The 10504-nt window shown below is 37.9% G+C and overlaps 1 pseudogene; it reads right to left on the reverse strand.

Moving 5' to 3' along the window:
- Nucleotides 1-8868: 8868 nt before the first annotated feature.
- Nucleotides 8869-10020, reverse strand: LOC131756996 (heterogeneous nuclear ribonucleoprotein A1-like; annotated as a pseudogene).
- Between the last annotated feature and the right edge of the window lie 484 nt (nucleotides 10021-10504).

A 10504-nucleotide genomic window follows, 5' to 3' on the forward strand; every position in this document is an offset into this window, starting at 1 on the left:
GAGCCAGCCCGGGTATCTGTAAACCTATTATTATGACCTGTCTCTCATCAGTAACTGTCCAGCAGTTTGTACCTGAAAAGCCTTATGGCCCACATAAGATATGGTGAAAATAACTTCAGAGATAGCTGTGGCAATTATCGCAAATTAGGATATTACAGGTCACTCAAATGCTCTTGCTTAAGGTACTTCAAAATATTTGAATAGTGCAGTGTTAAGCATATTTTTAGAGTAATCTTTTAATTTTATTTTAAATAAGTATCTACTCATGTATTCTTTTTTTTTTTTTTTTTTTTTTTTTTTTGCGTTATGCGGACCTCTCACTGTTGTGGCCTCTCCCGTTGCGGAGCACAGGCTCCGGACGCGCAGGCCCAGCGGCCATGGCTCACGGGCTTAGTTGCTCCGCGGCATGTGGGATCTTCCCGGACCAGGGCACGAACCCGTGTCTCCTGCATCGGCAGGCGGACTCTCAACCACTGCGCCACCAGGGAAGCCCCTACTCATGTATTCTTGATCTCAGCTTGGTATCTGTTATAAAGTTGTCTTCAGTGAAGGCCCAAGTAAGAGGTTTTATGTATGTTTGGCAGAATGTGTGAAATAGCCATCCAAAAAAATAAATAAAAGATGGATAAGAAGAAAAGAAGTGAAAGAAGAGAAGGAGGAGGTGGAGGAGGAAACACCAACACGAAAACACATATTTGTGTTCATTGTCTGATTATTTATCACAACCCGTTATTTGCCCAGGTGTGGTGACAACGAGGAGCAGGCACCAGTGAGCAGTAAATACAGCAGTTACAAAAGAAATGATTTATTCTTTATCTTTATGTGCTTTGAGCATCTCTTTTGTATTATTCCCTTCCCACATACCCTTTATTGCTATCACATTCTCTCATAGTCAGAATTTCAATAATCATTATGCCTGGAGTAGTTTTATGAACTACTAAGTGGGCATTCAATTTATGATTGTGATTCACCATGTATTATGGATCATGGTGCTTTTCTTGGCTCACAACTCACTAGTCTGATCTGAGCCATAACAACCTTATGGAAATACACAACTTTAGTAATGACAGCAAGTCTTTAAAGAATTGCTTTTGCTTTCATGATAACGAGCACTTAGGAGAATTCCCATATAGAGGTGAAAACACTTGAAAGCATTTGGTAGGAGAAGGTGAAAGGAATTTAGAGGCACAAGGGTGATTGGTAGGGATGTCTTCTAAGGTCCACTTCCTCTAGTGGAATTTGGGATTATTCTTTGGTTTAATACCATGTACTCTGTCACCATCCACCATTCCCCAATGCTCTTTGCAAGCTACTTTTTTTTTTTTTTTTTTTTTTTTTTTTTTTTTTTGCAGTACGCGGGCCTCTCACTGTTGTGGCCTCTCCCGTTGCGGAGCACAGGCTCCGGATGCGCAGGCTCAGCGGCCGTGGCTCACAGGCCTAGCCGCTCCGTGGCACGTGGGATCTTCCCAGACCGGGGCACGAACCCGTGTCCCCTGCATCGGCAGGCGGATTCTCAACCACTACGCCACCAGGGAAGCCCCTGCAAGCTACTTTTAATTTGTGTCTGTCGATTACGATTATTTACCCCCAGGTAGCAAAAGGTAAAAGAAGCCAGAAAAGACTCTTTGAGTCTCTGAAACTTTATCCACCAGTAACTGCTAAAGTAGGCCATGTACCCGGGGATATGCAAATAAATGATCAAGTAGTGGCCCTTCAACTTTTAGTTACTTAATTAATTTATTTGTTGTTGTTTTTAAATTGAAGTACAGTTGATTTACAATATCATGTTAGTTTCAAGTGTACAGCAGAGAGATTTGGTTATAACTTTTAGTTATATTAGTTAATATTTTAGTTATTTTAACTTTCAGTAATAACTTTATTCTTTATATCTATTTTTGTGTATATTTTCTTTTGCATGTAATATATTACCAATGAATTATAAGTATTTGATTTGTCTTCAAGCAGTCAATCAATAGACAAAAAGATTTTGAGACTTCAGGGCAAGGCAACACAATATGATGAAAAGTGAATAGGTAATAATGATGATGAGATTCAGGAGATAATAAGTTTGTTATATACAAAATAAACAATCCTTGTTCTCTTGAAATCCAAGAGTAACTTACATTGTATATATACTCATGAAAAGAGGGAAAAAGAGGCAGCTGACAGGGATAATCTTTCTTGTTCTGATTTGGGCTAGTTTTGTACTGGTTTTTCTGCTTTCTTCATAGAGATTGGAATCGCAGGGAGTACATACTCTTGACAAGTTAAAAAACAATCTTCAGCAATTACGTTTGGCTAAGGTGGGTGCCAAAATGTAATTTTGTATTACATTTCTAGAAATGTAATTTTTCACAGACTCTCAGAGCTTTTTGAATATGTAGAAAGTGCTTTACTTAAAACTTTCCAATCTAAAAGCATTCGGAAACAGGAACCACACCAGGCTTCATATGTGAGGATTTCAACTTCAATGACATTAATGGCCCTGTGAAAGCAGGACACTTTATCTTAGTCTGTTATTCCCAATGTTTGTGCATAGCTTTGAGATGTTTTGTCAGAATTATTTACCCTGTCATGGCCAACTAAATGTAAGAGCAATGGGATTGTAGAAAGTACTCATAAGATGAGGTAAAAAGTATCAAAAATAAAGTAGAGGTTGTCAAATAATCAGAAGTGGGCAGAAAGTGGTGATCATTGCATGTGAACATGGATGAATCTTTGTCTAAATGAATCATTCTAAAGGATAAAGAATGAATCACTTAAAGAACAGTACCTGTGTGTTACAATAATTAGAGAGAAAATAATTGTGTGTGTGTGTGTGTGTGTGTGTGGAATTTTTGAGGAAGTGCCTAGGTAGTAGGTTTCAAACCATTCCAAACAATAAGCAGTTGTTAAGTATGTATCCCAATACATTTGTATTTATTTATTTTATATAACATACAAATACAACTATCATTAGCTAAGTTCTCAGAGAAAAATACACTTAAGGCAAGATTATTTATTAATAACAATGAATGCAAATTCAGATTTCAAAAATCCTTCCTGATGATAATTTCTTTTTCTGGAGAAGGAAAATGTCTTGTTAGATCTGATAAGATCATCATTAATTTTTTCTTTGTAATGTGGTCAACTAAGAACTTATACTAGTAGTAGGAGAATTATTTCTCTGCCATTTCCTTGTTGTTTACATGTACTTACATAATTAATATTCCTTTTGATCCACAGCTTATTTACAGAAAAACTTTTAAAACCACATGTCCATTTTGAGAACGTTAACTTAAACCAGAATATATAGTCTAGAAATGCAGTGAACTGGGTATACACTGTAGCAAATTGTAGTGTGCCAGACAGGAAGAAAGAGAGAGGGTGCCACTGTTAATTTATCCATACTGTGGGCTGTTCCCTCTTCCTTTAGGACATCCAGATCAAGTACAGATGTAAGTGTCAAATTTTATATTAAATACTAGTAAATATTAATTCCTTTTGATTTTTAAGATAAATATATTTGTTAATAAAAGTTCTAATAATTTCTTCCTGTATCTCAATGGATAACCTTCTGCACTCTAAGAGGTATGCACATCTCATTTGGACACCCTAGACTTAGAAGACCAACATCAATGTCACACATCTATCAACTTGATATTAACTCTAAAAAGGGCTAAGTTTGTTCAAGAAATTAAAGGCCATGATGGTGATAAAGCCTTTGGTAAGCCTTTATTCCAGAGGTTCAAAGCTTGTTTTAATTTGTGTAACATCAAAGTGTTTGGATACTGAATTATAAAGCTACTATGGGATTTTTTATAACAGAAACTGAGAGAGATGACACCTGCCTTAATATATTTTGATATATTTAGATCTAAAAATATTTCAGATAGCAAGAATCAAGGAAGAAAAGTATATGACAGATTTTAAAGTGTTGAAGGACAGATTTAATCTCCTACTTGGAGGAAATTCGTTATAACTTGCACATCTAGTAATATTGCCAGCTAGAGATCCTGGCTGACTCTCCTGTTAAACTGAATAAATGATGTACAAAATATATTAAAAATATTTTTAAAGGTGCTGATGAGCTAGTAAGAAGATAAAGATTCCTGAGAGGTCAAATACTAAGTGAAAGTGGAAACTCAGAGAGGCAAGCTGAACACCCTGAAGCTATTTGAATCTCAGTGACTTTGAGTTTTAATTTTCATACTGTGGACAGGGGGCAAAACATAGGACCTAGTCAAAGAGGGGAATTTAATTAGGAGACCTCTGACATAAAGCTAAAACCTCAAAGGGTTATAGCTTCAGATTAAGAGTAAAAATATAAAAACCTGAATTCCCTGGAAGAAGTAAGGAAAATGACCTCTTTCAAGTCTTGGTGATGTGAAGAGGAGAATAAAAAATCTCCTGAGTATCCTCAGCTACTAGTGAGTCCTCGCTTAGGTTTGGAGTCCAAAAATGTACTATCTGGGTGGGCTGAAAAGTCTTAAAGCCAATAATTTGGTGTAAAGAGGTATGAGGTAAGCCATGCCCATGTGTCTAGGACTTGCAAATGTTTGGAAAACCCACCTAAACTCAGACCCAAATAATTCCCATAGATAGAACTTCCCATAAACATGAGCTCATAGTCAAAAATCAAATACTACATATGAAAATAAGATACCAAGAAGAAGAGCCAACAGAATCAGACCTGCAAAAGCTTCAGATTCAATTGGAAATGTCTGACACAAATGTAAAATAAATATGTTTATGTATTTAAAGGAATAAAGGAAGAGAATATTGTTAGGAGTAAAGAGCAAGAAACTAAAACATTTCCAAACAGCGATTTTAAAAGAGCAAGATATAGTAATTGAAATTAAAAACTCAATGAATGGAATTAAGAGCAGATTACACATAGCTGAAAAGTGAATAATGTATTGGAAGAAAGAGCCAATCAAATCATGTAGGATGCAGCACAGAGAGCTGCAACAGTCATGAGAAGTTAAGAAAGCTGTAGGTAGAGTTTCAGAAGAGAGGAGAGAGAGAATGTGTGGATGAGACAATACATGAAAAATTGATGGCTGAAATTATGAGAAACATATTTCTTAGATATGAGAAGCCCAGAGAATCCTAAAAATAATAATTAAAATTAACTAATATCTAGACCAATCTTAGTGAAATTGCAGAAAAACAAAGACAAAAAAGAAAGTATCTTAATGGTAGCTGGAGACAAGGAAGGGTTACTTATAAAGGCATGACAATTAGACAGTCAGCCAACTTCTCAGCAGCAACAATGGAAGCCAGAAAACGGTGGGGCAATGCTTTCTAGGTGTTGAGAAAAGTTGGAGTTATATTCCTTATGAAAATATTCTCCAGAAACAAGCATGAAAAAAGTTATTTTCAGACAAATATACATATTGAGTGAGTTTGCCATCTAAAGGATACACCTCAGCCAGTAGGAAAGTGATCCCATGGGGGAAGTTTCAGATGCAATAAGGAAGAATTTTTTTTAAGTGGCAAATAGTAAGTAAATTTAAGCAAACATTGACTGTATAAAACAATAACAACCAATTTATGAGGTTAAAAAGCAGAAGTAAAATATAGGACAATAAGAGCATATAATTTGGAAAGTTGTTATTGGAGTTAAAGTTCTATGGTTTACACAGTTATAGTTTAAGAGAAGTATATAACTATATGGTTATAGAGCTTAGGAGAAGGATACAGTTATTAACTGTAGGCTTTGATAAAGTAAAAATGCATGTTTAAATTACTAGGATAATCATGGAAAGAATAGAAATAAAATATACATCTAAATTAGAAGAGGGAAAAATGGAAAGAGAAAAATGCTTAACCTAAAAAAGTCAAGAAGGGAGAAACAAAAAGGAAAATAGAAAGACAAATAGAATGCACCAATACTATGGAAGAAATAAATCCAAATATATTAACAATATGAATGAAACATGTCAATTTAAAGATTGCTAGATTGGATTTTTTAAAAAACCCCAGCTGTATGATGTTTATGAGACCCTTAAAAAGCATAGGGATGTAGAACAGCTGAAAGGAAAGGGATTCAAAATGAAACTCCCTGCATACTCCTTACCTAAAAGTAAGTAGACAAAATATAGCAAAATCCAGCCAAATGAACTTTAAGGCAATTTAAGATTGAGGACAACTTCATTATGCTAACATGTTCAATTAACCAGGAAAATATCATACTTTTAAATTTGTCTATTTGTAATACTATAGCCTCAAAATACATGAAGTAAAATTGATAAAACTGCAAGAATAAATGCACCATCATAGTTGGAGAAACAATGCACTGTTCTACATAATAGATATGACAGACAAAAATTAGGTAAGGCTATAGAAGATTAAAACAGTGTAAATAACAAGCTGTTCCCAATGGATAGACTATACAGAGCATGACACCCAACAAATGGGAAATGCATGGTCTTTTCAATCACCTACACTTATAATATCTAAGGAAACATCTTAGAGAGACTCTTGAAACAGGAGACATGTACAAGTATGCTTATAGTAGCATAATTTTTAATGGTAAACAACACAACAACAATAAAATAAACTCAACTGTACATCAAAAGAAGATATTGGATAATACATTGTGGAATATTCATGTAGGAGAATATTATATAGCAATTAAAATAGATGGTCTGTAACATGAATTTCGAAATGTAATAAGCTAAAACCTAATGAGCCAAAAAAAATGTAGTATGAATCCATTTATTTAAAGTATAAGAACTTGCAAAACTAAGTAATATATTATTGGGACTTCCCTGGTGGCTCAGTGGATAAGAATCCACCCGCCAATGCAGGGGACACAGGTTCGATTCCTGGTCCAGGAAGATCCCACATGCCACGGAGCAACTAAGCCTGTGCACCACAGCTACTGAGCTCGAGGGCCACAACTACTAAAACCCAAGTGCCTGGAGCCTGTGCTCTGCAACAAGAGAAGCCACCACAAGGAGAAGCCTGTGCACCGCAACGAGGAGTAGCCCCCGCTTGCCACAGCTAGAGAAAGCCCACGCGCGGCAATGAAGACCCAGTGCAGCCAAAAATAAAATTAAATCTTAAAATAATAATAATAATTTATTATTTAGGACTACAAAATATCAGGGAAAGGTTTAAAGGCACACAGGAGTTATAAATGCATAATTCAGTAGGGTTTACTCCTGAGTGGGGAGGAGAGAAAGGTTTGCCTAGATTATGCTAGTGGGTACACAGACGCTCAGTCTACTGATACTCTTTTACTTCACACTCTATGCACATGTGTAATTAAGGCAACAAGTGCAATGGAGCCTGTAAGCTTCTACCAGGCTTGGTTAAGCTGGAGTTTTTAAAAAATGGATTTCACTCACGGGTCTTATGACCTGTTTGGAAATAGAGTTGCTTCCAAACTATGTTGAATTGAGCACCCTTTAAATATAGAATGACCATCAGGTTACTTCTTTGGCATCTCCACAGTCTCAAGATCTCCAGACTTCCTAAGAACTGATGTACTCTGGGGTCAAAACCCCCAAATAATTCAAGTCCCAGCTCTAAGACTAACCAGTTAGTGTTATGTTGGTAGAAGACACATTACATAAAGAAGATCTATTAAATCCTACAGTGATCTTACTTCGAGATAGCTCTATTAAGCCCATTTTACAGATGAGAAAACTGAGACGGGGAAACTGAGACTCTTGACCACTATCTATAGCTGTCAAAATGTAGAATTGAAACTCCTGCCAAGTTCTGACTCCAGCCACACTTTTCCCCACATCACTCTATGCCCTCTTAGCCCCCTGAGCCTTTGCTCTTTCAGTTAATATCTTCCCTCTGTACCTCTTAGTAGCTTTCCAAATATAAAGGGTTTTATGAATGCAGTCCAGAGCAAGAAATTGGGTGGAGAGGAAATTCACTGCTCCTGATGGAGATGGGCAGCCGCACACACCCATCTGTTGTTTACTGAGGCTGAGAATGCTGAACGGTTCCCAGCAAGCAGTGTCTGCCTCCTGCATTTTGCCTCTTTGGAAGATGTTTCTTGTCCTGCCCCTCACCACCCACTCGCTTCTGTCTGCTTTCTCTTTTGCTGGCCCTTTTCCCATAGCAGTTAATGTTTGCCCTGCAAGTGCCAGAGCATTCATCCTTTCTTCCTTGAATGATGTGCCCATTTGCATATCATGCAAACAGCCCAGCTGCTGGAGTCCCAGTTTGAGTAAATAACGGTCACAGTGTTTATACTGATTCCTCCTGGGGCCTTCTGGAACCTGCTGCACAACTCCAAGGAGAAAATTGTTTAGTTGGTATCTCTGCTTAGATCTTCTGACATCATGAATGAACACTTGTGCTAAAAACGTACACATAACCCTCTCCATGTAAATATGTGCTTTAGAGTCTAATGGCTGAGGGAGGTTTATAGATGGAGAGACATGCTCACTGTTACTTTTGTCTGGTCTAATTCCACTTATTAATCTTTAGGGTTTGAATATGCTTTCTAAGTACACATCCACTTAACAACAATTCAATGAATAACTCAAGAATTTAACATATTTCCATAAACATTTATTGTTTTCAAATGTAATCAATTACACCCTTATAAATCTAATATATCAGTTTTATAACATCTTAAGTAGAAAAATGGCAATGAATAAAGAACTGATCCATAAAGTTACACTGAAATGGACTATAAAGATTCTAACGCTGATTTATTTTTTCTTCATTTTTTCTATTCTTATGCTTTTCATTGTTTTTTTTTTTAAAGACACATTTATTCAGTGTATGATCAATCAATTACATTTAGCAATCAACAGCATGGGTGCAAAAAAAAAAAAAAATTTACATTAAAACCCTTTGTTGGAATGCATTACACTTTCCACAGAACAAAAACTAAAATAACCTGTTATACAATTAGTCACAAATACAGTCCTCGAGTTTTTTTGCCCATACACATGAGTATTGTCTAAAACATGTCTTCCTTGTAGCAGCTAGGCCCTGCCACCACTGTGCTTGGCTGAGTTCACAAATCTGTTGTAACCTGTAGCTTCCCTGTCACTTCTCTGGCTCTCCTCTCCTGCTAAGCTTTGTTTCCTGGCAGTAATCAAAACCTTCTGCCACTTGCATAGCTACTGCTGCTGCTGGAACCACCATAGCCACCTTGGTTTTGGGGTTTGGCAAAGTATTGGCCTCCACCACTATAGGGGCCAGAACTTCTGCCTCCAAAGTTTCCTCGTTTCATGGGTCCAAAATTTGAAGATTGATTGTTGTAACTGCCAAAATCATTGTAGTTTCCACCACTTCCAAAATTGCTTCCATCATTACCAAATCCATTATAGCCATCCCCACTGCCACCATAGCCACCGCCACCGTGGCTGCCACCAAAGCCACCTCGACCACTGAGGTTTGCTCCACAACCAAAGCTGTCATTCCCACCAAAACCCCCTCCAAGACCACCACCAAAGTTTCCAGAACCACTTCGACCTCTTTGGCTGGATGAGGCACTAGCCATCTCTTGCTGAGATAGGGCTTTCCTTACTTCACAGTTGTGGCCATTCACAGTGTGGTATTTCTGAATGACAATCTTGTCTACAGAGTCACGGTCATCAAAGGTTACGAAAGCAAAGCCTCTCTTTTTGCCACTGCCTCGATCGGTCTTGATTTCAATCACTTCAATTTTCCCATACTGTTCAAAATAATCTCTTAGATGATGTTCTTCAGTGTCTTCTTTAATGCCACCAACAAAAATCTTTTTCACAGTTAAGTGGGCACCAGGTCTTTGAGAATCTTCTCTTGAGACGGCCCTCTTTGGTTCCACAACTCTTCCATCCACCTCGTGTGGCCTTGCCTTCATGGCCGCATCCACCTCCTCCACATGGCATATGTGACAAAACCGAAGCCTCTGGAGCGTTTGGTGTTTGGATCCCTCATTCCCACACAACCTGCGAGCGTTCCCCACTGCTCAAAATGGCTCCTCAGACTCTCATTGGTTGTTTCAAAGCTCAAACCTCCGATGAAGAGCTTCCGCAGCTGTTCGGGCTCTTTGGGTGACTCTGACTTAGACATGACGGCAGTGGAGGGGGTTGGTGGGGCGAGAGGTCAACGATGCTTACTCGGCGGCGTCCACGAGCAGAAAGCGTCATTGTTTTTTAAAAAATATTTTTTCCTGGGACTTCCTCGGTGGTGCAGTGGTTGAGAATCCACCTGCCAATGCAGGGGACACGGGTTTGAGCCCTGGTCTGGGAGGATCCCACATGCTGCAGAGCGACTGAGCCCGTGTGCCACAACTACTGAGCCTGCGTGCCACAACTACTGAAGCCTGAGCTCCTAGAGCCCGTGCTCTGCAACAAGAGAAGCCCATGCACCTCAACGAAGAGTAGCCCCCTCTTGCCGCAACTAGAGAAAGCCCACACACAGCAAAGAAGACCCAACGCAGCCAAAAATAAATAAATAAATTTATTTATTTATTTATTAAAAAATATATATATATATTTTTCCTTATTTCTTCTTAGGAATATAATTTACACATCAAACACAGAGTCAGAGTTAC

The sequence above is a fragment of the Kogia breviceps genome, chromosome 5 (genome assembly GCF_026419965.1).
Source record: "Kogia breviceps isolate mKogBre1 chromosome 5, mKogBre1 haplotype 1, whole genome shotgun sequence".
Taxonomy (NCBI): domain Eukaryota; kingdom Metazoa; phylum Chordata; class Mammalia; order Artiodactyla; family Physeteridae; genus Kogia; species Kogia breviceps.